Consider the following 25,471-nt stretch of genomic DNA (forward strand, 5'->3'; position numbering starts at 1 on the left):
GTTGTAAAATGACTTCACCTCTTGTCCTCAAGACAAGTCACACATAGGGACGTGCTGGCCATTGGGAAAAGCGGGACAACTCCCGAACGGCCGGTTCATTCCTGGCCGGTCCAGGCCGGCCATTAGGAAAAAAAATTAAATAAAATGTCGGCCTTCGTTACATTTTGGGGGCTGTAAATCGTCACTGTCGGGCAGAAAATCTCGTATCTCCAAGTTTCAAATTTTAACATTTTTACATTTTTTCGCAAAGCAAAGCCCTGCTTCATCATACAAGGCTGTCGCACAAAAGTAATGAAAACAGCAGATCTACAAGCTTGTAGATCGGCTGTTTTCACTAGTTTAAATCATTTTTAAAATGGTTTTGGACATACAAGGTTTCCACCCTACAAATATAACTCATGTAATTGGCCCACTGGCTTGTCACTTTGTCATGATCTGAAATGGCAAATCTTTGAGTAGCAGCAGCAGCGCTATAGAGAGAGATCTCTCTCTATAGCGCGCAATGAGGGCCTCTCCAACTCTTTTTCCCGGGCTGAATCAGGGGCCCAGCACGTCCCTGGTCACACACTGTGCAAAGTCCCTTGTCATTAATAGTGGGCTAAGTGTAAACAGTGAATTATGATTTAGTAAAGGTCCTGTGAAATGATTAGCCTACTCACTGTGTCAGATGAGAGAGATGTGTACAGTTCAGAAAACTATAGGGCCGCTGCAAATATCAATTATGTTATAAAGCAATTATTATTTCTGTGTGTGTTAAACAATTTTTTCCACGAAATATTGATAAACCACTTGAGCCCTATCTATTTTATTCTTCATTGCACAGCGATGTCATGCAAAAATAGTTACAATATCTAATGTAGAACTCCATATGGACACGGCTGACCTACAGTATCATCAGTATCATGACATGCAGTCAGATGTCACAAGCACACACAGCCAAGCACAGATGCCAGCAGTATAGGCTACTCTACTGCTCTTTGCCTATCTTTCAAAACACGACTCCTCCAGACTATATTTGTAATGGAAATACAATTTATATTCCCCTTCAGGCTATTGATCTATTGATTATTGAGAGTTATCGATTATTGATATAGATTATATATTTAATATTCATCTTACTTCGGTTATATTAATATATGACTGTATGCTGAAGTTATGAATGTAATATGTAAGCAAGGGGAGTAAATGGGTATGATAATATGTCTTATGAGTTTAGGCCTCAGTGTATTGTACACATAGTTATGCAGCAGCAGGCTGATACAGTAAGGTCAAGTTCACTAGCTGTTCCCCTGTAGGCAAGCGGCAGACCTAGACGGCAAGACGACAGGTTAAGGTGTTATGAACGCAAGGAGAATGTTTCTTGTATCAGGCGTCAGTATTCTGGCTAGGGCAGTGACTACGGCCTCGGCTTATAGCGGTGGGCCTTCCATTCTCAGTCGATAAGAATGGAACACATGTTCATGCAGTGGTTGGTCAGGGTAGTGTCGCCGCTCTCAGTCTCTGAGCGTTGAGCAGCACATTTCATAGTCAGGCAGAAGTGACCTTCCATACTCAAGTGTTGAGAGAACAAATCTTCTGGTCAGACAGAAGGAATGTCAGTCCTCAGAATTATCTTAACAATGTGTATGTATCCTTGCAGTATCTGTATTTAAGCTGCCTCAACATCCAGATCGGTGTCAGACTCCCGTTGCCTTTCGAGACAACTGGACCCTGTCCACCTACCGGTATCCTTCTTTCATCTCTTTTTCCTTTCTCCTCTCTTCTTTCTATTCTTTACTCTTATTTTCTCATTATTGTATTACATAGGAATTATTGTCATATTATTATTATTGTCACATTGTCGTTGTATTGAATACATTTGTTATAGACATATCCGTGTCTAACTCTTCATTCTCTCACCGAGGAAATGTTCAATTTCCACAACAATATTTGCATTCAACCTTGAATATTCAGGCTCTATTTATAATTCTATTCTATTACATTCTATTCTATAGAAAAAAAGTAATTTTGGGAGTGAACTACTCCTTTAACATGATGTGCTACGATGTGGATACATGCTGCATGTGTTCTAAAGACGAGCTTGTTAACCAATGAATTAACCATTGTTCACAAATAACAAAGGATACAGTGGGCCTATATAAACATGCGTAACTAATGAACTGATAATTTGCTAAATTTGCTACATGCAAAGTTTTTTTTTATTCATAGTCAAACACACTCTATAGCGACGACTACTGTCACAATATAGAGCTATTTAACACTGTTACTGAACAAACACTCTATAGCGATGATTACTGTCACAATATAGAGCTATTTAACACTGTTACTGAACAAACACTCTATAGCAATGATTACTGTCACAATATAGAGCTATATAACACTGTTACTGAACAAACACTATAGCAATGATTACTGTCACAATATAGAGCTATATAACACTGTTACTGAACAAACACTATAGCAATGACTACTGTCACAATATAGAGCTATACCAGTAAGACTCCCTAATCGGGAGATAAGCGACCGTTGGTCGCTTATCTCCTGTCACACTGCTGACATCAGTATGACATCATACCGTACACAAATGACCCTTATATAAGACCGGCATTATCTACCGACAGATAAGTAACAAGTTAGTAACAAGACCCTAGGGGGTCCTCAGAGTTACTACAGGGGGTCCTCCAAATCCTTATGTGATAGGATAATTATTTTAAATTATCAACTTGAACCCTCGCATCCTTATTCTGAGGAGAACTTACCCAAAAATAGCAGATCTACAAGCTCTCAATGCCTCGCGCTGCGAGGCACCCTGCCCATCCAGCTTGGCAAAAAGGTTTGGTGTAGAGGTAAAAAAAGAGCAGACCAAGTACAGAGTGAAAGGTCAAGTTTACTAAGTATCGACGATTTAAGATTTTAATTGGTTAAGTGTCAAACAAGACTATGAATCTCACATTTCCACTTATTTATTGGCACACACCAAAAAGGAACGCTTACGTGTTTCGGCTAAGAGCCTTCGTCAGAGCATTCACATCACATAAAGTCAACTCACTTTATAGGGAAGGTCAGTGTTCACATACAGCTGAATTCACAGATTAATCACCAGTGTCCAATCACAGACAGTGGTTGATTAAATAAATTAAATCATCATTATACAGCCAATAAACAATGATTCAAAGTCAGTCTTAACCCAAAAAGCACTTTAGGCTGTAATCATCATTAAGTCCATTGGGTGTCATTGTGTTAAGTGTGTATATCCATAGCATCTCTCTTTGGGCTAGTCTCTTTAAGATATCACCCCCTCTGGTGGGCATCACGATTCTCTCTATCCCAGTGAATCTTAATGAGGAGGGTGAACCATGATTCGCTTCAGCATAATGTTTTGCAATCGCATAATCCATATTTCCTGTACGGATTGCAGTTTTGTGCTCAGATATTCTTTGTTTGAGTGGTCGAAAAAATAACGCAATTCAATTCTACATGCTACCAGTAACCATCCTAAGTATCTAAAGGACAACATTCCAGCAGGTCAATTTTTGAGGCTCAAACGCAACTGTTCAGATCCTGATGACTTTCTCTCCAAACAAGCCACGATGAGTGCTCGGTTTGAAGACAGGGGCTATTCCTCCAGTTCTATTCAGAAAGCCGTACAGTGTGCCAATAACACCTCCCGCTCTGATCTTTTATCGAATTCACCCAAAACTAAAAAAACAAACACTGGCATGTGCTCCAAGCAGAGCCATCTGTGAAGGACCTCTGCAAATCTCCACCACTTGTTGCATTCAGGAGAGCACCCACAATCAAAGGTACAGTCATGTACAAGAATATGGTCCCAGAAAATACCACATGGCTGTCAACAACTGGAATGTTTAAATGTGGCAATTGTGCTTGTTGCAACAATACATCGGACAAGAAATGTTTTAATCATCCCCACAGTGGAAGAAAGATCCCTATACGTGAATTCATAAACTGCAAATCAACACATGTGATCTACATGCTGCTATGTCCCTGTGGTCTAGCGTACGTTGGACAAACTAAACGACCACTCAAACAAAGAATATCTGAGCACAAAACTGCAATCCGTACAGGAAATATGGATTATGCGATTGCAAAACATTATGCTGAAGCGAATCATGGTTCACCCTCCTCATTAAGATTCACTGGGATAGAGAGAATCGTGATGCCCACCAGAGGGGGTGATAGCCCAAAGAGAGATGCTGTGGATATACACACTTAACACAATGACACCCAATGGACTTAATGATGATTACAGCCTAAAGTGCTTTTTGGGTTAAGACTGACTTTGAATCATTGTTTATTGGCTGTATAATGATGATTTAATTTATTTAATCAACCACTGTCTGTGATTGGACACTGGTGATTAATCTGTGAATTCAGCTGTATGTGAACACTGACCTTCCCTATAAAGTGAGTTGACTTTATGTGATGTGAATGCTCTGACGAAGGCTCTTAGCCGAAACGCGTAAGCGTTCCTTTTTGGTGTGTGCCAATAAATAAGTGGAAATGTGAGTACTTTGTCCTCCTGATTTAAACATTAGGGATGTGCTACCTTTTTGGAATTTAATTCCTATTTTTTATGTAAATTTGACTTTAGGTCTAGCACTCCACTGAGAAAACCATTGCTGATGCGCACCTTCCTTTTCTTATATAAGTCTATGAATCTATCTATGAAATCCATGAGAATCTCCATCACACATTTATACAATATGTAGAGGGGGTCCCTGCTTCATCTCTCTCTTTGCTAAGGGGTCCCTGCTTCATATCTCTCTCTCTCTCTGCTAAGGGGTCCCTGCTTCATCTCTCTCTCTCTGCTAAGGGGTCCCTGCTTTATCTCTCTCTCTCTGCTAAGGGGTCCCTGCTTCATCTCTCTCTGCTAAGGGGTCCCTGCTTCATCTCTCTCTCTCTGCTAAGGGGTCCCTGCTTCATCTCTCTCTGCTAAGGGGTCCCTGCTTCATCTCTCTCTGGGTCCCTGCTTCATCTCTCTCTCTGCTAAGGGGTCCCGCCAAGGGGTTCCTGCTTCATCTCTCTCTGCTAAGGGGTCCCGCTAAGGGGTCCCTGCTTCATCTCTCTCTGCTAAGGGGTCCGTCCCTGCTTCATCTCTCTCTGCTAAGGGGTCCCGCTAAGGGGTCCCTGCTTCATCTCTCTCTGCTAAGGGGTCCCGCTAAGGGGTCCCTGCTTCATCTCTCTCTGCTAAGGGGTCCCTGCTTCATCTCTCCCCAGTTTAAATAAAGTATAAATTGTAGAGTTGAAGCATTACATTTAGTTTGACTCAGTTCCACGTTGCAAGGCGTTGTGAGCTTGTAGATCGTCTATTTTCACAATATTTGCCTCTTTATGTTATTTGACAATTTGTCCAATGTTTGACCAGTTTATACTTTGATTACTTTTAAAAGTTCTTTCATTGTCACTTCACTGTCACCTGGGGACCCCTGGGGGTCCAGATGGGGGTCCCTAAGGGGGTCACCGGGTGGGGGTCCCCCTGGGGGTCCAGACCCACAGGTTGAGAACAAACCTTTTCATGTCAATCTGAACAGTTTGTTCCAGAGACTCCATTTTTACAAGATTCATTTTTTGAAAATAGCAGATCTACAAGTTCACAACACGCCGTGATGCGACATGTTGTGTGCTTGTAGATCGTCTATTTTCAAACAGTCAATTTATACAGTAAATGGTTAAACTGGTTACACTGATTTTGATGCTATATACATGAATGTTGCTGGGGACCCCCTGGAACCCCTTCAAGGACCCCTGGGGGTCCCCGGAACCCCACTTTGAGAACCACTGTATGTTGATATCATGATCTATAAATCTGTACAATATTCATGTTTAAATGTGTGTGTGACTGTGTGTGTCCCCCCCCCCCATCGCTATGGAAACCAAACCATATTGATTCTATAAACACCCCCCCCCCCACATTATGAACACCCTGTCTGTCTGTCTGTCCTCACAGCCCGTCTGTCTGTCTGTCTGTCCTCACACAGAGACACAGAGGAGTCAGGGTCAAACACAAAGCCAGCATAGAGAGGTTCAGTGAATGTGTTCTGGACGGTGTAGAGGTGTGTCAGTGTGTCTGATGACACTTCATAGAAGGACAGAATCCCAGCAGGACAATCCAGATACACTGCTACTCTGTTGGAGTCAGAGGGACGATCAGGAAGGTAAGTGGTTTTACTATTGTGTGTGACCCAGTAAATGTTATCATGGTTATCATCATAACAGTGCAGACTCCATGACATTTTATTGTATCCAAGCACACATTCCTCACCCTGTCCTTTCCTACTGATTCCTCTGTAAGTTACTGCTATCTTAACCTCTCCACTCCTCTCTACCTCCCAGTAACAGCGTCCAGTCAGTCCCTCTGTACACAGAACCTGGAACCATCCATCAAACCTTTCAGGATGATCAGGATATGAATGAGGCTGTTTCACCCGAGTCGCCTTCCTGTTGTTCTCAGAGAGAGAGAGTTCTCTGTGTGCTGTGTTTGTGTCCAGTGTGAGACAATGAGAATCTGATGAGAAAACAACACAGTAAACATTAAATACATCATTCACTGAGTGACACACACATGCACAGGCGCACACACACAAACACACACACACACACACACACACACACACACACACACGCACGCGCGCGCACGTGCACGCAAATACACACCCGCACACACGCACGTACGCATGCACGCACGCACGCACGCACGCACGCACGCACGCACGCACGCACGCACGCACGCACGCACGCACACACACACACACACACACACACACACACACACACACACACACACACACACACACACACACACACACACACACACACACACACACACACACACACACACACACACACACACACACACACACACACACACACTATAACAATGGATCTGGTAAGGTGTGTGTGTGTGTGTGTGGGGGGGGGGGGTTACAGAATCAATAACGTTTGGTTTCCATAGCGATGGGAGGGGGGTCTCTGTGTGTCTAACACATTTAAACATGAATATTATACAGTTATAGATCATGAATACAGTGGTTCTCAAGGTGGTCCTTGGGGGGGTTCCAGGGGGTCCCCAGCAACATTCATGTATAGCATCAAAATCAGTGTAACCACTTTAACACATCGGGTGCCCACGAGGTGTCTACACGCCAATCTCTTTGATGTCTCTGGAGGCCCACGACGCGTTTGACGCGTTTTACAATAATCTATACTGTACTGTAGTTACTGTACATTGCTACCGCAATGAAGGCTCTACCACGGTGATCAAACGCCAATAATATGGGAAAAACACTACATTTCCCAAAATGCAGCGCGGTACACGTGACCAGGATGTGCAGCCTCCCTGCAGCCAATCACAAGCTTCTGTTCCTATCCTGCACTGCACTCTATCGTCCCCTCGCAGTCTCGCAGGCTCGCACGACCCGTATGTATCATGGATACTAGTATTTTCCCAGTAACGTCTTGGCGGAGATACACGTAACATGGCGGATTCTTCTCCTAGTCTAGCTTTTTCAATCACCATGTTCAATGCGCGGTCCTTTCTACCACTTTTTCGAGTCACGTGTTCAAATACTGGATTCTGATTGGCTAAATTCCGGAGGTTATGAGAGAACTACTGCCGCAAAGTTTTGTGAGGACTTGTCCGAGATCAATGCGCCTCAGTGTACATCCGGGGACTTCAGGAGGTCCTTTCCCCCAACCAACAAATGACGGTGGCAACGGTCCTATGTTCACTAACGTGCATGCTATAGTCGCCGATTTATTTGGATCCAATGCAATCCGCCAACTTTAAAGCCCCTTTTCTCTGAACCTATGCCTTTCTGGAAGCGAACAGCCTCTATTTACGGCCGGAACGGTACTTCTAACTGACGTTAGCTTAGCTGTAAGCTAGACGCATGGATTAGTATGGAGTTGGCGCCATCTGTTGGTGAGTAGAAGATGTTGTTGGTGGAACTATCTGCTGTCTCGCGGAAGTTTTATAGGCAATAATGATTGTAACTTAAGATCCTTGCAAGTTACAACTATGTGTTTTCTTTCATGTATAAGGGAAAAAGTGGTAGAAAAGCTATTTACCACTCGGGTCGGACATTATGCTCTGATAATGTCCTGTGTTAGGGTGTTATCGGACTCGGCCGAAATAATGTCCTCTCACTCGGGGTAAATTGCTTACTTCTACCTACCGTGACACAAATGCTGTGGCCCAGGTTTGATAAAAAGATGTCCTGACTGAAGGAAAACTTTATCGTAAAAATAAACAGGACATCCGTGGATTACATTTACTCGTATCATGGATACTATTTTCCCAGTGACGCAGCGGAGGTAACGTAACATGGCGGATTCCTCTCCTGGTCTAGCTTTTTCAATCACCATGTTCAAAACGCGACCCTTTCTACCGCCCGTGACACACACGCTGTGGCCCAAGATTGGTAAAAAGCTGTCCTGACTGAAAGAAAAGATCATTGTGAAAATAAACTGGACATACTTGGATTACATTTACTCAACGTATTACGGATACTTTTTCCACGACGCGAAGGTACGTAAATGACGTGTTGCCATGGAGACGATGGGCCCCTGCGAGGGTAAACCCTGAATTAACGTGGGCACCCGATGTGTTAACCATTTACTGCTGAACGATTGACTATTTGAAAATAGACGATCTACAAGGTCAAAACGCACCACATTGCGGGACGTTGTGAGCTTGTAGATCTGCTATTTTCAAATGAAGAACATTGGGAAAATGTTGTGTCTGGCACAAACATTTTTTCAGATGGGGGTCCTTGACACACACCTACACATGCGCTTGTGAGCTTGTAGATCTGCAATTTGTAAATAGCCAAGGTGTAAAATATGGATAAAGTGGTTCAAATGAGTGATGCTGTATTAAACATTTTGCTGGGGACCCCCTGGAACCCCCTAAGGACCCCTGGGGGTCCCCGGACCACACTTTGAGAAGCATCAACCACTTTAACCCTTCATCGACCGGTGTCTCCCAGGGCTCTATACCCTCCACACTCCAAAATAGCCGATCTGCAAGTTCACAACACGTCGCAGCATGATATGTTGAGAGCTTGTAGATCTGCTATTTACGATGAATGTTCACGTATTAAGACATGTCTAACATTGGGATTAAATGGTTAATGGTTCAAAGAAGGTTCTTTGAGGAACCATTTGTGGCTGTGAGCTTGTAGATCTGATATTTGGGCGGGCGGACATATCTCTGATCTTAAAGTTGTACCATGTAACTTTTTTTATAAAACAAATCTTAAAATTGTCCTAACTGTTAAATCGCTAAAGTTTTAGAACACCCACTCCGTTATTTTCAGCTTCTGAAGCCTTCTCTTTATATGTTTTCTATGATCCTGGCCGTGGACCGGATTTCGCGCCAAAATGACGTAATCTGCATCATCTGTATACGTTGTGTATACGTTGCCCAATCACATCGCCGATCATGCACACATGGTACACTACCGGCCAATCACAGCTTATCTGAAGTGGGGTCGCCATATTTGTAGTCGCCCGTGTGTCTCTTTACTCAAAAGGTAATCTCGCCTACCAGGCAGGGTGAAGTAGTCCGTTTCTCCGGAATGCCTGAACGCACAGGAACCAGGGACCCCTCTAAAGATAGCTCTCGGCGTTGTGGAGGCAGACGCGGGGGTGTGAAGGTACGAAAAACGGGCGAAAGACGCGAACGCGACCGCGGTTTGCTATAGGGCTACTGACCACTAGTTGAGCATCTTACACAGTATAGCTTTAATGGGTTAACCGCTTAAGCCTTATTTCAAATATAGTGAAAATAGCAGATCTACAAACTCACAACGCCTCACACTGTGGTGCATTGTGAGCTCGTAGATTGGCTATTTTCACTATATTTAAACAGTTCTGTTTTAATGCATTTTTTGGGGGGGAAATGTTTTTAATTTCAATACAACAATGTATTGATGAAAAAAAAAGTGCTGTAGTTGTAATTTGTACATTTAATACTTGAGTGTTTACCTGAGTATTTACTGGAGTAACACTTTCAGGACATAAAAATGTCCAAACATGGAATAAATTCCTTCTCAAGACATTTCCTCACTAATGTGATTGTAAAGATGTCTAGTTACACATTTCATTTAATACATCCCTTCTCAAGACATTTCCTCACTAATGTGATTGTAAAGATGTCTAGTAACACATTTCATTTAATAAATTCCTTCTCAAGACATTTCCTCACTAATGTGTTTGTAAAGCTGTCTAGTAACACATTTCATTTAATACATTCCTTCTCAAGACATTTCCTCACTTATGTGATTGTAAAGACTAGAGGTTCGCGGCCCTTCGGGCCGCTCACATCTAGAGATCGCGCCTGCTTGGCAGGCGCTCACAGCTACGTTGCAGCAGCGATCCACCCACATCCATCCATCCACATCCATCCATCCATCGATCCATCCACATCCATCCATCCATCGATCCATCCATCCACATCCATCCATCCACGCATCCATCCATCCACATCCATCCATCCACATCCATCCATCCACGCATCCATCCATCCATCCACATCCATCCATCCATCCATCCACATCCATCCATCCACATACATCCATCCATCCATCCATCCATCCATCCACATCCATCCATCCATCCATCCATCCATCCATCCATCCATGCATCCATCCACATACATGCATCCATCCACATCCATCCATCCATCCATCCACATCCATCCATCCACATACATGCATCCATCCACATCCATCCACATCCATCCATCCATCCATCCACATCCATCCATCCACATCCATCCACATCCATCCACATCCATCCATCCATCCACATCCATCCATCCATATCCATCCATCCACATCCATCCATCCATCCATCCACATCCATCCACCCATCCATCCATCCACATCCATCCATCCATCCATCCATCCATCCATCCATCCATCCATCCACATCCATCCATCCATCCATCCATCCATCCACATCCATCCATCCATTCACATCCATCCATCCATCCACATCCATGCATCCATCCATCCATCCATCCATCCACATCCATCCATCCATCCATGCATCCATCCACATCCATCCATCCATCCATCCATCCATCCATCCATCCATCCATCCACTTACTGTACTGTACTTTACTGTACTCTAACTACTGTACCTTACTGTACTGTACTTTAATGTACTCTACAGTACCTGACTATACCTTACTGTACTGTACTTTAATGTACTCTACTGTACCTTACTATACCTTACTGTACTGTACTTTAATGTACTCTACTGTACCTTACTAAACCTTACTGTACTGTACTTTAATGTACTCTACTGTACTCTACTTTACCTTACTGTACTTTGCTGTACTCTACTGTACCTTACTATACCTTACTGTACTGTACTTTAATGTACTCTACTGTACTCTACTTTACCTTACTGTACTTTGCTGTACTCTACTGTACTCTACTTTACCTTACTGTACTTTGCTGTACTCTACTGTACTCTACTTTACCTTACTGTACTTTGCTGTACTCTACTGTACCTGACTGTACCGTATTGTACTGTACTTTGCTGTACTCTACTGTACCTTGCTGTACTGTATCTTACTGTACTGTACTCTACTGTATCTTACTGTACTGACTGTACCGTATTGTACTGTACTTTGCTGTACCTTGCTGTACTGTATCTTACTGTACTGTACTGTATCTTACTGTACTGTACTCTACTGTATCTTACTGTACTGTACTCTACTGTATCGTACTGTACTCTACTCTACTCTACTCTCTCTCTCTCTCTCTCTCTCTCTCTCTCTCTCTCTCTCTCTCTCTCTCTCTCTCTCTCTCGCTCTCTCTCTCTCTCTCTCCCCCTGTGCAGCTGACCCCCCACCCCTTCCCTCTTGTAACCTGAGACTCTGGTGATGATAATGACAAATTGCTCTACAGAGGATTGCGCAATAGGTATTGCGAAATAAGCATATAAACACAAACTGTACGGTAAATATGCATTTTGAAAAGATGACACTAAGTGGATTACGTTCAGCATAGCATGCACTATGTATTTCTGTATAATGTGCGGTTGCCTGCCATATGGTTGTGCTGGAATAGGACGCTGGAATTGGTTTTGGTCGTTCTTCATATGGTAGTAAAGATGTCTAGTAACACATTTCATTTAATAAATTCCTTCTCAAGACATTTCCTCACTAATGTGATTGTAAAGATGTCTAGTAACACATTTCATTTAATAAATTCCTTCTCAAGAAATTTCCTCACTAATGTGATTGTAAAGATGTCTAGTAACACATTTCATTTAATAAATTCCTTCCCAAGACATTTCCTCACTAATGTGATTGTAAAGATGTCTAGTAACACATTTCATTTAATAAATTCCTTCCCAAGACATTTCCTCACTAATGTGATTGTAAAGATGTCTAGTAACACATTTCATTTAATAAATTCCTTCTCAAGACATTTCCTCACTAATGTGATTGTAAAGATGTCTAGTAACACATTTCAAAAGGTTGAAACTCCCCTAGGCAGGGGTGTCACACCAAATCCTGGGCCCTGGGTACAAGGATTCACTGCGGGCCCCCCATGAATGTTCTTCATAGGGGAGGGGGTTTAACCCATTTAGACTGGGAACGTATTATTACGCATTATGTTGTGCTTTAACTATTGAAAAATAGCAGATATACAAGCTCACCGTGTGGCACCGAGTGCCGCTCTGCGAGCTTGTAGATCTGCTATTTTTGAAAAATTGTGAAATCCTTCAAAAAAATTGTTTTAAACCCTTTGTTTCTATGTCAGTGGTGCTCAAACCTTTTCATGTGAAGGACCCCCAAAATGATATGTATTTGGCCATGGACCCCCATCTCAATATATTTAGTTCCAGGGACCCCTCAGAAGCAAAACTTGAGTTACAAAATACATATATTCAAAGATTTGCACACATTTTTCACGACTTTTAAAAAATAGCAGATCTACAAGCACGCAACACGGCACTCGGTGCCGCGCTGTGAGCTTGTATATCTGCTATCTTTCAATAGTTAAAGCATAAAATACTTTTGGGCCCTAGTACCTCAGTTCCACTTAGGGTTTTTTTTAAATCCTCTGAATACAAGGAGGGAGGGGCCAACACAGTATAAAACACTGTATAAAACTGTGTATAAAATGTCAATGTGACAGACAGACAGACAGACAGACAGACAGACAGACAGACAGACAGACAGACAGACAGACAGACAGACACTCACATCTTGTAAGGAGTTGAGGTTTAATCCAGTGTTCTCCTCCATGATTCACACTGTAGGAAATAGAACAACAATGAATCAATGTCTGACTGTCTAACACACACACACACACACACACACACACACACACACACACACACACACACACACACACACACACACACACACACACACACACACAGGGTTTAATACCGGGGTCCCGGGATCCGGGCTTCCCGGGCAGAGTGCACGTAATTTCCCTCCCGGGAATTGGCGGCGAGACCCGTCGTCCTGGAGGTTGTGTTTTTTCTTGTTAGAAAATACAATTTACTAGCAGCGCAGAGGCAATTAGACTGCCTGACACGTTATCCTCACCAGCCGTGCAAGCATCTCATCTGTTTCAGCTGTGTGGAAGGATTTTACCAGTCTCTGTGGGCTGTCAAGCAAGCCTGTCATCGAATATAGCTGATCTACCATCTCACAACGTAGCGCAAAGTGCCGTGTTGTGAGCTTGTAGATTGGCTGTTTTCACTAGGCAAGTTTACTTCTTAAAGCGATGCGGAGAAAACACTGACAGGTGATAATTGCGCATTTACTTTCTTATTGTTGCATTAATTATGCTCTTAACGTTTTTACATGAGAAACTCTCCAGCAAAAAAAAGAAAAAAGGATAAAAATAGCCTACAATCAGCTAAATGAAGAGCACGCACACCGTTCGTGAGAAGCTGTGGTGCAGTGTCGCGCCCTGTGAGCTTGTATATCTGCTATTTTTCTATAACTATGAAACACTAGATTTGACATAAATTGCCAAGATATAAACTCTAAACACTAATAACGCATGCATTATTGATGTGTCCACTCCACTCAGCCAATTGCACTCACAAATGGCAACTCTATATGAAATAGCCTACTCTGTTGGTTTGCATTTCCACACAATATATTTTAACCAGAATTAAAACATCTGACAGCACTTTGTGACCATTTATGAATTGTATTGGCGTAGGCCTACCTTTCAAAATGAGTGGGATGGTTGCGCACTTGCGCTTGTTTGCTTGAAGTTAGAGAAACGTTTTTCTGCTCACTGCAACACAAAAATCATCTTCGCTCTGCTAAGTCGTGATATTTTGTTTTTAAACAAGTGGGCGCAGAGTTTGCAGAAAACATCTTTTCAAAGAGATTGGCCTACTGTATGTGGCAGGAAAATGAATAACATCCATTGTTGCTTTTGACAGTCCCGTGAATCGCGCAGACACAGAGACCGTGTTTGGTGGATGATGTGAATTTGTTTTGTAGCCTAATGTCCGATCGGATATAAAGGTCCAACAACAGCGAGTCCTGAACTGAAGTTCTGATGACAGCGAGCCCCCGCGGACTGGCAATGATCATCATATCTTTCTAGTGAACTGAAGTTCTGATGACAGAGCCAAGCCCCCGCCCTGCGGACCGGTGATCATATCTTTCTACTTTTTGTCTCCGCCAGGCCGAGAGATATAGGAGACTGTTTTGCACATTTTTTTATTTTCTTTAATATATATATATATATGTATATATAATTTTTTTAAATTAGCTAAATCCGGGAAAGTATTAAACCCTAACACACAACACACACACACACACACACACACACACACACACACACACACACACACACACACACACACACACACACACACACACACACACACACACACACACACACACACACACACACACCTAGTCTACTCACTTCAGAGTCTCCAGTTCAACATTGTAAGGAAACACTGCACTAACCAACATGGACACAGTCTAAGTCTACTCACTTCAGAGTCTCCAGTTCAACATTGTAAGGAAACACTGCACTAACCAACATGGACACAGTCCAAGTCTACTCACTTCAGAGTCTCCAGTGCAGCAGAGAGCTTCTTCAGACCAGAGCCTCCTAAGTGGCTGAAGTTCAAGTCCAGCTGTTTCAGATGGGAGGGGTTGAAGGTCAGAGCTGAAGCCAGAGAAGAACAGCCTTCCTCTGTGAGCCCACAGCCTGACAACCTGCAGAGAAATCCATATTTAACAAAGTGCTGTTGATGTTCAAGTAGAGATCCACACAGAGAGAAAACACACTATTTATTTACCTCAGGATCTGCAGTCTACACTCTTCACTCTTCAGTAGAGCAGAGAGTTGCTCCACTTGTGATTCCTGCAGGCAGTTGAAACTGATGTCCAATTCTCTCAAATGGGAAAGATTAGATCTGAGAGCTGAGAGCAGGATGTCAAATCCTGTCTGTGTGATGTTACAGCCAGGAAGTCTGTAATTAAAGATTACACATCTGGATTGATTATCAGAGTTTTGGAGGAGGGACCAAAGAGATGGAAAGAACAGGCAGGCAGGAATAAGGTGAAGTAAATCATGGTCATCTTCCAACAGGAAGCTAAATGACAGGAAACAGAAAGTAGCAAGTTAACAACAGATGATCCAGCAAACTGAGAGAGGACAGACAGACAGACAGACAGACAGACAGACAGACAGACAGACAGACAGACAGACAGACAGACAGACAGACAGACAGACAGACAGGCAGACAGACATGGTAGTTACCAGGTATACAGCAGTAGATGGTAATCAAATATAGTAATTAAAAAAGTACATCATAACATATAAATATTACATTGTTACATTGCATCTTGTTATTTGTATTATTATTTCTAGTCAGTGTGGGTTACCATGATATCATCCTTATTGACTAAATGAAACAGACAACAGACTGCTGGTGGGCTGGGGAACCAGCAAACCTTCCAGTCTGTGTTTACACCAGTTTGACACTCAATGATTGTGTAAGTGGACGTGATAATTCCCTAGCAGCCATGATGGATCACATATTGTATTTACTGTAGCGTATCATTGTGATGTGATGCCAGAGTGAGGACTAACCAACACCAACTCTGACCGCATCATGATTCTACCATGATGTCAACTTAACTCTTATTAGAATCACACAATAAATAATAAAACAGAACTAATCTAAATAAAGCTGGTTAATTAATCTGACCTCAGTATCTCCAGTTCACAATGTGGACTCTTTAATCCAGCAGAGATGAGTTCCATGGATGAATCCTTCAAGCCATTATAACTGAGATCCAATTCTCTTAGATGTGAAGGATTAGAGCTGAGAGCTGAAGCCACAATTTCATAGTCTGGCTTTCTGAGATCACAGCCAACAAGTCTGTAAATGGAGAATGTGTAAAAACAGAGATTATCAACACAGATTAGATCAAGTTCATGTTCAAGGAAAAAACATGGCCAAAATCATGAAAAAACAATTAACCCCAAATATGAATCACATGAGGGGAGGGTTGCGTACTTAACGCAGCACCAAAAGCATTTATACTTAAACCACAGGTGCCAAAATGTGAATTCAATGTTATCTCTATGGAAACCAGCTTCTATGCTCGAGAAAAGCTTGGAAATAAAAAGCTTGCTTTTTTTCACTAGTCCTCAATTTTGAAGCAACTTGGTTTTACATTCAGACTGGAAAGGAGCTTGCTTTTTTTGCTTAGCCAATCAGAGCACAGCATGATGTGAGTAGGCAGGGGTTCAGCCTCCCAAGTCAACTCGTCTGAAGGCAGACACCAAGAGGAAGACATTCTCGTTACCCGGTTCTCACCGGAGCTGGTCAGCTGGGTGCAGCAAAGGCTGACCGTGGACGCCCAAAAAACGAATAGCAAAGTTTTTAAACTAGCAGAGAAGTAGGTCGATAACAAACTAAACAATGCAATGGAGTTTAAAACTTCTATATTCGCCTGCCGAGGGGGCAGTGAGGACAGCCTGTTTCCCTCCCCGCACACAGAGGCCCTCATTTATCAATGGAGTGTAAAAAACTGTCTATTTTTTGCACCAAATTTTGCATAGGGCAACATTTGCGTGGCATTTACAAACACGTCCTAAACAGACACACCTGGCCTACATTTGATCCCAGCATTGATAAATGCGCAGGCTGAAATTTAAATAACACGCCCTTAATTATTCTCGAAACGCCCCGACCAGAACAACCCGAATACGACCTAACAACGAAAGAAAAGCCAAGTTTACTCCGCACTTGGCTTTACTAACGCACTTGGCTTTACCGCACCCTTCAAGTTCAGACCATGCACACATGCACGCACGCACACACACACCTACACACGCAACTAGGCTACTTGGAACAGCAGCATTTTGGTTTACACAGCAGTCTTTGACAGTGGAAACGTGGGATTAACCAACGGTACAATCTTTGACAAGGTTGCTATAGCACTGCAGCCGACATGAATGACACAAGTCACTGCCATGAATACTTTTGGATATTAATTTAAACCATAGCCTACCCGTGCCGTGCGTGCGCAGACAGAGCGCGTTCATTTGGTTACAAGCAATCATAATTCCCCATGGCCATGATCTCACGGCTCGCCACGTCGGGTTTCATCATTAACTCCAGCATAGTGTACACAGTATCTACTGTATAAATTGAGAGACCCCACGGTTACGTTTTGGATATTAATTTAACCCAATTTCGGCGACGAGCGCAATGCGCGTTTGAGTGCTTGAACTAGCGATCATGTACTGTTCCTGCGCGGGCTGGTCTTCTCCCCGGTGTGCCGTGGACCCCCAAATAAATCATCCGCAGCGTGCGTGCACTGGGCTGGGCACAACCAGGTTTGGACCTTCACCTTCGTTTTTATCCATATTTAAAAGGACTCACGACTCACAGTGGCGCCGCGTTGGTCCCGAAAATGCTCTCGCATGCATGCGTTCATATATGTGCTTGTTCTGAGCCAGATCTCCAATCTTAAGATTTAGACTGTTAAAGCAATTAACAGTAGATGTCTTCCATATCGCTAGATTTAAATTGCTTAATGCTTGTCATTGTAACTTGGAAATAAAATCGTCGTGAATGTCCATGATGTAGGCGGCTAGGCTATGCTTTTATAAAATGTTATATTTTCACAGGATTATTTATTATTGTGTTGGATATACATTTTCGAGTGGATACATGTGTCCATTGCCTGTCAGATAATTAGACAATGCTGCTCCGCACATCTACAATGGAACAAAGTAGTGTAGGATGATTCCTACACCACCTCAGGACTTGACGTGAGATTTGATCCTACCCTAGACCAAAGTCAAAGTCAAGTTGAAATGATAAATGCCGAGACTTGCCTAAATTTCGGTGTACGCCCAAATTTTGATCTGCACCACGTTGATAAATGAGGGCCAGAGAGAGCCGAGCCGATACACCAGCCGTGTATGCAGCATGGTTCTCTCTCTGTCTCACACACACACACACACACACACACACACACACACACACACACACACACACACACACACACACACACACACACACACACACACACACACACACACTCACTCACTCACTCACTCACACTCTCTCACACACACACACACACACACACACACACACACACACACACACACACACACACACACACACACACACAAAAACCACCAAAACGTCTCGTTAAGTTATTTATCAACTTGTTTGAATGTTCTATTATTTTTTTTTATCCAGAAAAAGCTTATGTGGTAACCTATTTCCCACCTAGAGACGCTATTTTAGATAATAGGTTTCCGAATGCGCTCCTGTTAAAACGACCTGTTTTGACTCGTCGAAAGTAGGCTGACCGGCATAGAGTTTGAGTGACAGGTACCTTGGACACGCTCATTTGCATAAAAATGAAGCTGCATGGTTTTTACCAAGCTGCATGGTTCTTTAGCTTGCTTATTTGTATAGCTTTATAGCTGTAGTCTGAACAGGGCTTTAGTCTGTTTTTTCGGCCCTCAATGAGCGCACAGAGAACTGCTGTAATGGAGCTGCCGTGGCAGACATTATAATTAACCTCTACTTATAGAAAAATGTTTTTTGGGGGTGGGTGCTTTTTTAATTTCCCCCCACATAACGGCTTAACAATGAGCTGAGCCAGCCAGGCAGCAGTGTTGGAAAAAGTACTCACATATTTTACTAAATAAAGGTATCAATACTGCTATATAGTCGGAGGCCTAAGGGAGATGACATGGTAATCTCGAGCTAATTAGTCTAAAAGCGCGAAATTATGCACAGATGTAGCTCAGGGCATGCTCTAATGATTTAGCTAGGGCGCCCGAGTCGGCGACCTTCGGGGTCGCCACAGCGGCCAAATCAAGTTGGGCTCCCATTGACTTTCTATACAGGAGGATAAATACCCAGAAAAACAGGGTCTTCAAGTTGGATTTGAGGGGTCTAACTAGGGGTTTGTAATGATGCTGAATCCATTGCAAGCATTTGTTTTGCACAAAAAACATTCCTTGGGCTACAAATGGCCCAAGAAAACGATGGTTTAGTGATGAAAAGTGATGAGTCATCACTTTTCAGAGTTTTTGGGGTGTTTTCTGGAGCTGTGGCGACCCCTAAAGTCGCCGACTCGGGCGCCCTAGCTAAATCGTTAGAGCATGCCTTGGGCTACATCTGTGCAAAATTTGGCGCTTTTAGACTGATTAGCACGAGAAAAAAAACCCTAAGGCCTCCGACTACCCATACATGCATCGTTTTCTGATGCCATTTCTAGCCCAAGGAATGTGCTTGCAATGGATTCAGCATGATGAAAAACCCCTAGTTAGACCCCTCAGATCCAACTTAAATACCCAGAAAAAATATGTTTTTCTGCGTATTTTCCTCCTGTATAGAAAGTCAATGGGAGCCCAACTTGATTTGGCCACTGTGGCGACCCCGAAGGTCGCCGACTTGGGCGCCCTAGCTAAATCATTAGAGCATGCCCTGAGCTACATATGTGCAAAATTTCGCGCTTTTAGACTGATTAGCGCGAGATATCCTTAAAGTTATACCATGTAACTTTGTTTATAAAAACAAATCTTAAAATTGTCCTAACTGTTAAATCGCTAAAGTTTAGAACACCCACTCCGTTATTTTCAGCTTCTGAAGCCTTCTCTTTATATGTTTTCTTCTTAGCAGTGACAGGGGCGGGATTTCGCGGCAAAATGACGTAATCTGCATCATCTGTATACGTTGACCAATCACATCGCAGATCATACACACATGATACACTACCGGCCAATCACAGCTTATCTGCTCTGGTCTTCAGGAAGCGCCTCCGCTCAGCTACAGTGTTTACCGCATGGTGAAGGATTTTAACCTCTTAATCCCCAAATCCTGGCCAGAAAATTACGTTCTACCATGCGTTCTACCCCTCCACGGATTACTATCGGTCGCGGTGGTTTGCGGCACCGCTCCGGTGGTCCGCGGCGGTGGTCCGCGACGACTCCGGCCGAAAAACGGCCGAAAAAAGCAACACCGCTACTGACCACTAGTTTAGCAACTTACACAGTATAACTGTAAGTCCTCCGACTAATATAGAAATACTCTGTTACAAGTAAAAGTATGAACGTGTTGGTATCAAAATGTACTTAAAGAAGTGGTGCCATGCTTTTTTTCTCACCTAAAACATGATCAGGCATTATGATTATACTAGGAGGAAGATTCTTTCAAAAAAAAAAGTGTACAGAAAGAGTTAAAATTAGGTTTTTATGTGGCCACACCCACCAGTTCATTAAGTATGCCTGGTTGTCATGGTGGGTGGTGACCCAGCTGAAGTTAGCCACACCCACAGTGTTGGGTGAATGGTAAAAGGGGAGTGATGAGTAAATTATGTCATTTAATGACATCATATATTTGTTTTTCGACTTTTGACTAAGGTAAACACAAATACAGGGGGAAGACAAATCTGCACATTATAACCTTACCTGGTACCCTATTAGAATAATGTTAACTTAATAGCCATATACAAAACAGAAAAAAGTACAAAACTAAGGCACCACCTCACCTCTTTAAAGTAGCCTACCAAAAGTAAAAGTCCCAAATGTTTAAAAATAGCAGTTCACAAGGTGTTGTAGATCGGCTATGTTCAAACTGCCTAGGTATGTATGTAATTCTATTCATAATATATAAGTTACATCTGCAAAGAAACTAGTAACTAAAGTTTTCAAATAAATGTAGTGGAGTAAAAGTACAATATTTGGGTCCGAGATGTAGTGGAGTAAAGTAAAAGTATTGGAAATTGGAAATAATCAAAAGTACAAATACCTCAACTGTACTTAAGTACAATACTTGAGTAAATGTAATGAGTTACTTTAGACCACTGACCCACCATGCTGTCTTTTCATGATGGCATTCATTGTGCAATTGTTGCAAAAAAATAATAATATGGACACTGTCACAGTCTATTTTTAATTATAGATAGAAAACTAATTATAGTCTTCTCTTCACATGACAACTAACCGAGCCTTTCTGGTGTTCCTCACAGCTGGGACCAGTCTGGATTCCCCCCACACTGTTGTTGTTGTGTATTTGTCCAGGTCCAACTCATCCAGAACCTCCTCTGACGTCAGCAGCATGTGGGCCAGAGCTGAACACTGGGACTCAGTCAGTTCTGTCTTTGATCTGTCCCCTGACTCCAGGTACTGTTGGATCTCCTGATGCAGTGAGTGGTCGTTCATCTCCAGCAAACAGTGGAAGATGTTGATGTATCTGTCAGGAGAAAGATTTCCATCCTCACGGTTTATCTCCTTCAGGTTGTTGATGGCTCTCTGGATGCTCTCTGGACAGTTCTGTGTCTGACCCAGTAGACCTCCTAACAGACTCTGGTTGGACTCCAGTGAGAGGCCATGAAGGAAGCGGAGAAAGAGGTCCAGGTGGCCATTGTTACTCTTGAGGGATTTTTTGAAGGCTCTCTTCAGGAAGACATCCAGGGTCATTTCTTCTTCTTCTTCTTCTTCTTCTCCCAGGAATGTCTTCAGTACCTTCATGTTCCTCTGTGTGTAACAGTGGAACAGGTAGACTGCAGCCAGAAACTCCTGGATGCTCAGATGAACAAAGCTGTAGACCTTTCCCTCAGATTGAACAGCCTCTTCTTTGAAGATCTCTGTGCACACTCCTGAGTACAGCGAGGCATCTTTCACATCAAGACCACACTCTTCCAGGTCTTCTTGGTAGAACATCATGCTACCTTTCTCCAGATGTTCAAACGCCAGCCTGCCCAGCTTCAGAAGAACCTCCCTGTCCTTCTCCATGAGCTGCTGTTGATTCACATCATGATACTTCTTCCACTTCCTCTTGGTCTGAACCCACAGGAAGTGGCTGTACATGGCAGTCTGGGTCTTGGGCAGCTTTTCTGTCTCGTCTGTCTTCAACATGTCCTCCAGAACGGTAGCAGTGATCCAACAGAAGACTGGGATGTGACACATGATGTGGAGGCTCTTTGATGTCTTCATGTGTGAGATGATCTTGTTGGCCATCTTCTCATCATCACTGAATCTCTTCCTGAAGAACTCCTCCTTCTGGGGGTCTGTGAACCCTCGTACTTCTGTCACCAGGTCAATATGTGCAGGAGGGATCTGATTGGCTGCTGCAGGTCTGGTAGTTATCCAGAGGAGGGCGTTAGGGAGCAGATTCCCCTCGATGAGGTTTGTCAACAGCAAGCCCACTGATGATGTCACTGTGACATCAGAAACAATGGCATTGTTCTGGAAGGCATCAGAATCAATGTCAATGTTCTCGAATTTCAGCGGAAACCTGCTTTCATCCAGACCATCAAAGATGAGGCCAACCTTCCAGACAGCGAGCTGCTCTGCTGTGACCTTCTTTAATTCTGGGTGGAAACGATGGATCAGTGAGAGAAGACTGTGCTGCTCATCTCTGACCAGGTTCAGCTCCCGGAATGAGAAGGGAACCAGGAGAATGACATCTTGATTTTCCAAACCCCTTGCCCAGTCCAGAGTGAACTTACGCACAGAGAAGGTTTTTCCAATGCCAGCGATGCCCTTGGTCAGAACTCTTCTGTTTGGTTTATCCCTGCCTAAGAGGAGGGGCTTAAAGATGTCACAGCATTTGATTGGTTGGTCATGGAGGGTCCTCTTCTTGGAAGCTGTCTCAAGCTGCCAGACCTCATGTTGGGTATTAACCCCTTCACTCTCTCCCGCTGAGAGGTAGAGCTCTGTGTAGATGCTGCTGAGGGAGGGCACTTCAGTGACGTATGTCACACGATCAAGACGGTTCAAACCCACCTTATAAACCTTTAGAACCTCCTGTGGACTGACACCTGCTATGAGAAGACAATGAAGACATGTTAAACATTCAAGTTAATTCATTAATTTCTCAAATCTAAAATACCATGTTAATATCAGTGTTTGGTAGGTTGAGTGTAACGATACATTTTAATAGCGATTCGATACATATTATGATACATGGTTGACGATATGATACATGTACGATATTGGTTCATTCATGGTGATACGATACGATTCCATTCAATGATTTAAAATTTAGTAACTATTTAGCAAAGAAATTAAGTCTGTGTGAAAGTTGTGGATAGTGCAGGTTTTTAAGGGAAACATGTATTATTATGGATGTAAATAAGTAAACACAGTGATTATCTGCCAAATACATGGTCATTGTATATTGACAAACCTGCACCTTGACATGAACCCAGAGATTACACACATTTATCGATAGACCAGTGTAGCTATATGGAAAACAAAAGTAATTAAACCCCTCCTTTAAATTTTTTCTCCTTAAAAATGCTAAATACAATGCCCAAATAGGTAGTATCGATACAATTGATTCTTTGCACTGCTGATTCGATACGATACAAAATAAAACGATACGATTAGATTTTAGCTGTTTTCATTTCGATACAGTTACTATATCGTTACACCCCTAGTATTTGGACATTGATACAGGAATATAATATTTAAACATTTCATTAATTAATATGAAATGTTAATTAGTGTAAAATGTGTCTAGTCTTACTTTGTTCACTTGTGGTTTGACTGGATGTCTTCTGTTCAGGTGTGGTTCTGAGTCTCTCTCTGTGGAGATGAAGACAATAGAATATAGATAATAGATAGTTTAATATATTAACTTATATTATTGAATTAACCACTTAAGATCTGTATACTTTGTCGTACAATGATTAGCGCCGATATACAAGCTCAGGAAGGGCTGTGATGCCATGCGTTGTGAGCTTGTAGATCTGCTCTTTTCCCCATGTTTTTGTTTTAATATATTGTATAGATCAGGGGTTTTCAAACTTTTTTGTCTCAGGTCACCCCATAAATATATTTTTAATCCGAGGCACCTCTACATTATAAGTTTCACTCCCAGCACCTTATATTTATAGCAAATCATTGTTGTTGGGTGGAAACCTTGTATGTCCAAAACCGTTCGTTTTGTATTTATCATCTATAAAATGTACTAAACTAGTGAAAACAGCAGATCTACAAGCATTGTAGATCGGCTCTTTTCACTAGTTTTGTGCGACAGTCTTGTATGATGAAGCAGGGCTTTGCTTTACCAAAAAACGTACACATTTGAAACTTGGAGATACGAGGTTTCTGCCCGACAGTGACGATATTTTAGTGATTATGTTGCGAGGAAAACGTTGAGATAACAGCCATTTTGGTTAGAACTGACTGACAATAACTTTGTACTTTGTACAAGTTTAAAATTATACTAAATAATGTTTTCATATTCAATATGATCACATTATCTCGCGGCACCCCTGGACTGCAGTCACAGCACCCCAGGGTGCCCCGTCACCCCTGGACTGCAGTCACGGCACCCCAGGGTGCCCCGTCACCCACTTTGAAAACCCCTGGTATAGATGAACACCAGTAAGACTCCCTAATCGGGAGATAAGCGACCGTAGGTGGACGAATAGGTACCGGCCCCGGCTCTCCCGGACGCTCCTAGGCCGAGTTAGGGCATTTTATGTGAGCTGCAGTGGAGGGGGTCCTCCACTGGGGGCGCCACCACTTTTGCATCCGTTCTGGAGCACCAGGAGTGGGTGGTCCCCAGGAATTCCCCGTGAGCAGCTCCGTGGGGGTGGTCATTTGGTCATTTTTGCACATTTGGTCATTTTTTACACCTGGGGGTCCTCCAGGGACCTGGGGGTCCCTGGAGCTCCGGGGGTCCTTGGAGGTAGTAGTTTGGCAGGTAAGGAGTGTGTGTGCAAAAGTTGGCATGGATGGGGGCAACGGTTGTGGAGATATGAGCAGGGCAAAAGTGTGACGTGTGACGTATGACTCACGGACGGACATTTTTTTACACCTGGGGGTCCCCCAGGGACCTGGGGGTCCCTGGAGCTCCGGGGGTCCTTGGAGGTTGTAGTTTGGCAGGTAAGGAGTGTGTGTGCAAAATTTGGCATGGATGGGGGCAACGGTTGTGG

At 43.0% G+C, this 25,471-nt stretch overlaps 1 pseudogene across 1 annotated transcript in view; it reads right to left on the reverse strand.

Annotated features, from left to right (window-relative positions):
- LOC308308496 overlaps window positions 1-23,458 on the reverse strand; it is a 190,067-nt pseudogene extending 166,609 nt beyond the window's left edge. Inside the window, exons 1-6 of the transcript in view lie at window positions 23,452-23,458; window positions 21,526-23,266; window positions 16,419-16,422; window positions 15,098-15,126; window positions 13,250-13,299; window positions 6,284-6,526 (exon numbers count right to left, since the gene is read on the reverse strand). The product of the transcript in view is annotated as an uncharacterized misc_RNA (transcript). The remainder of the gene's footprint in view (window positions 1-6,283; window positions 6,527-13,249; window positions 13,300-15,097; window positions 15,127-16,418; window positions 16,423-21,525; window positions 23,267-23,451) is intronic.
- Window positions 23,459-25,471: the final 2,013 nt, after the last annotated feature.

Source organism: Nannobrachium achirus (assembly GCF_963921795.1).
Source record: "Nannobrachium achirus genome assembly, chromosome: 23".
NCBI lineage: Eukaryota > Metazoa > Chordata > Actinopteri > Myctophiformes > Myctophidae > Nannobrachium > Nannobrachium achirus.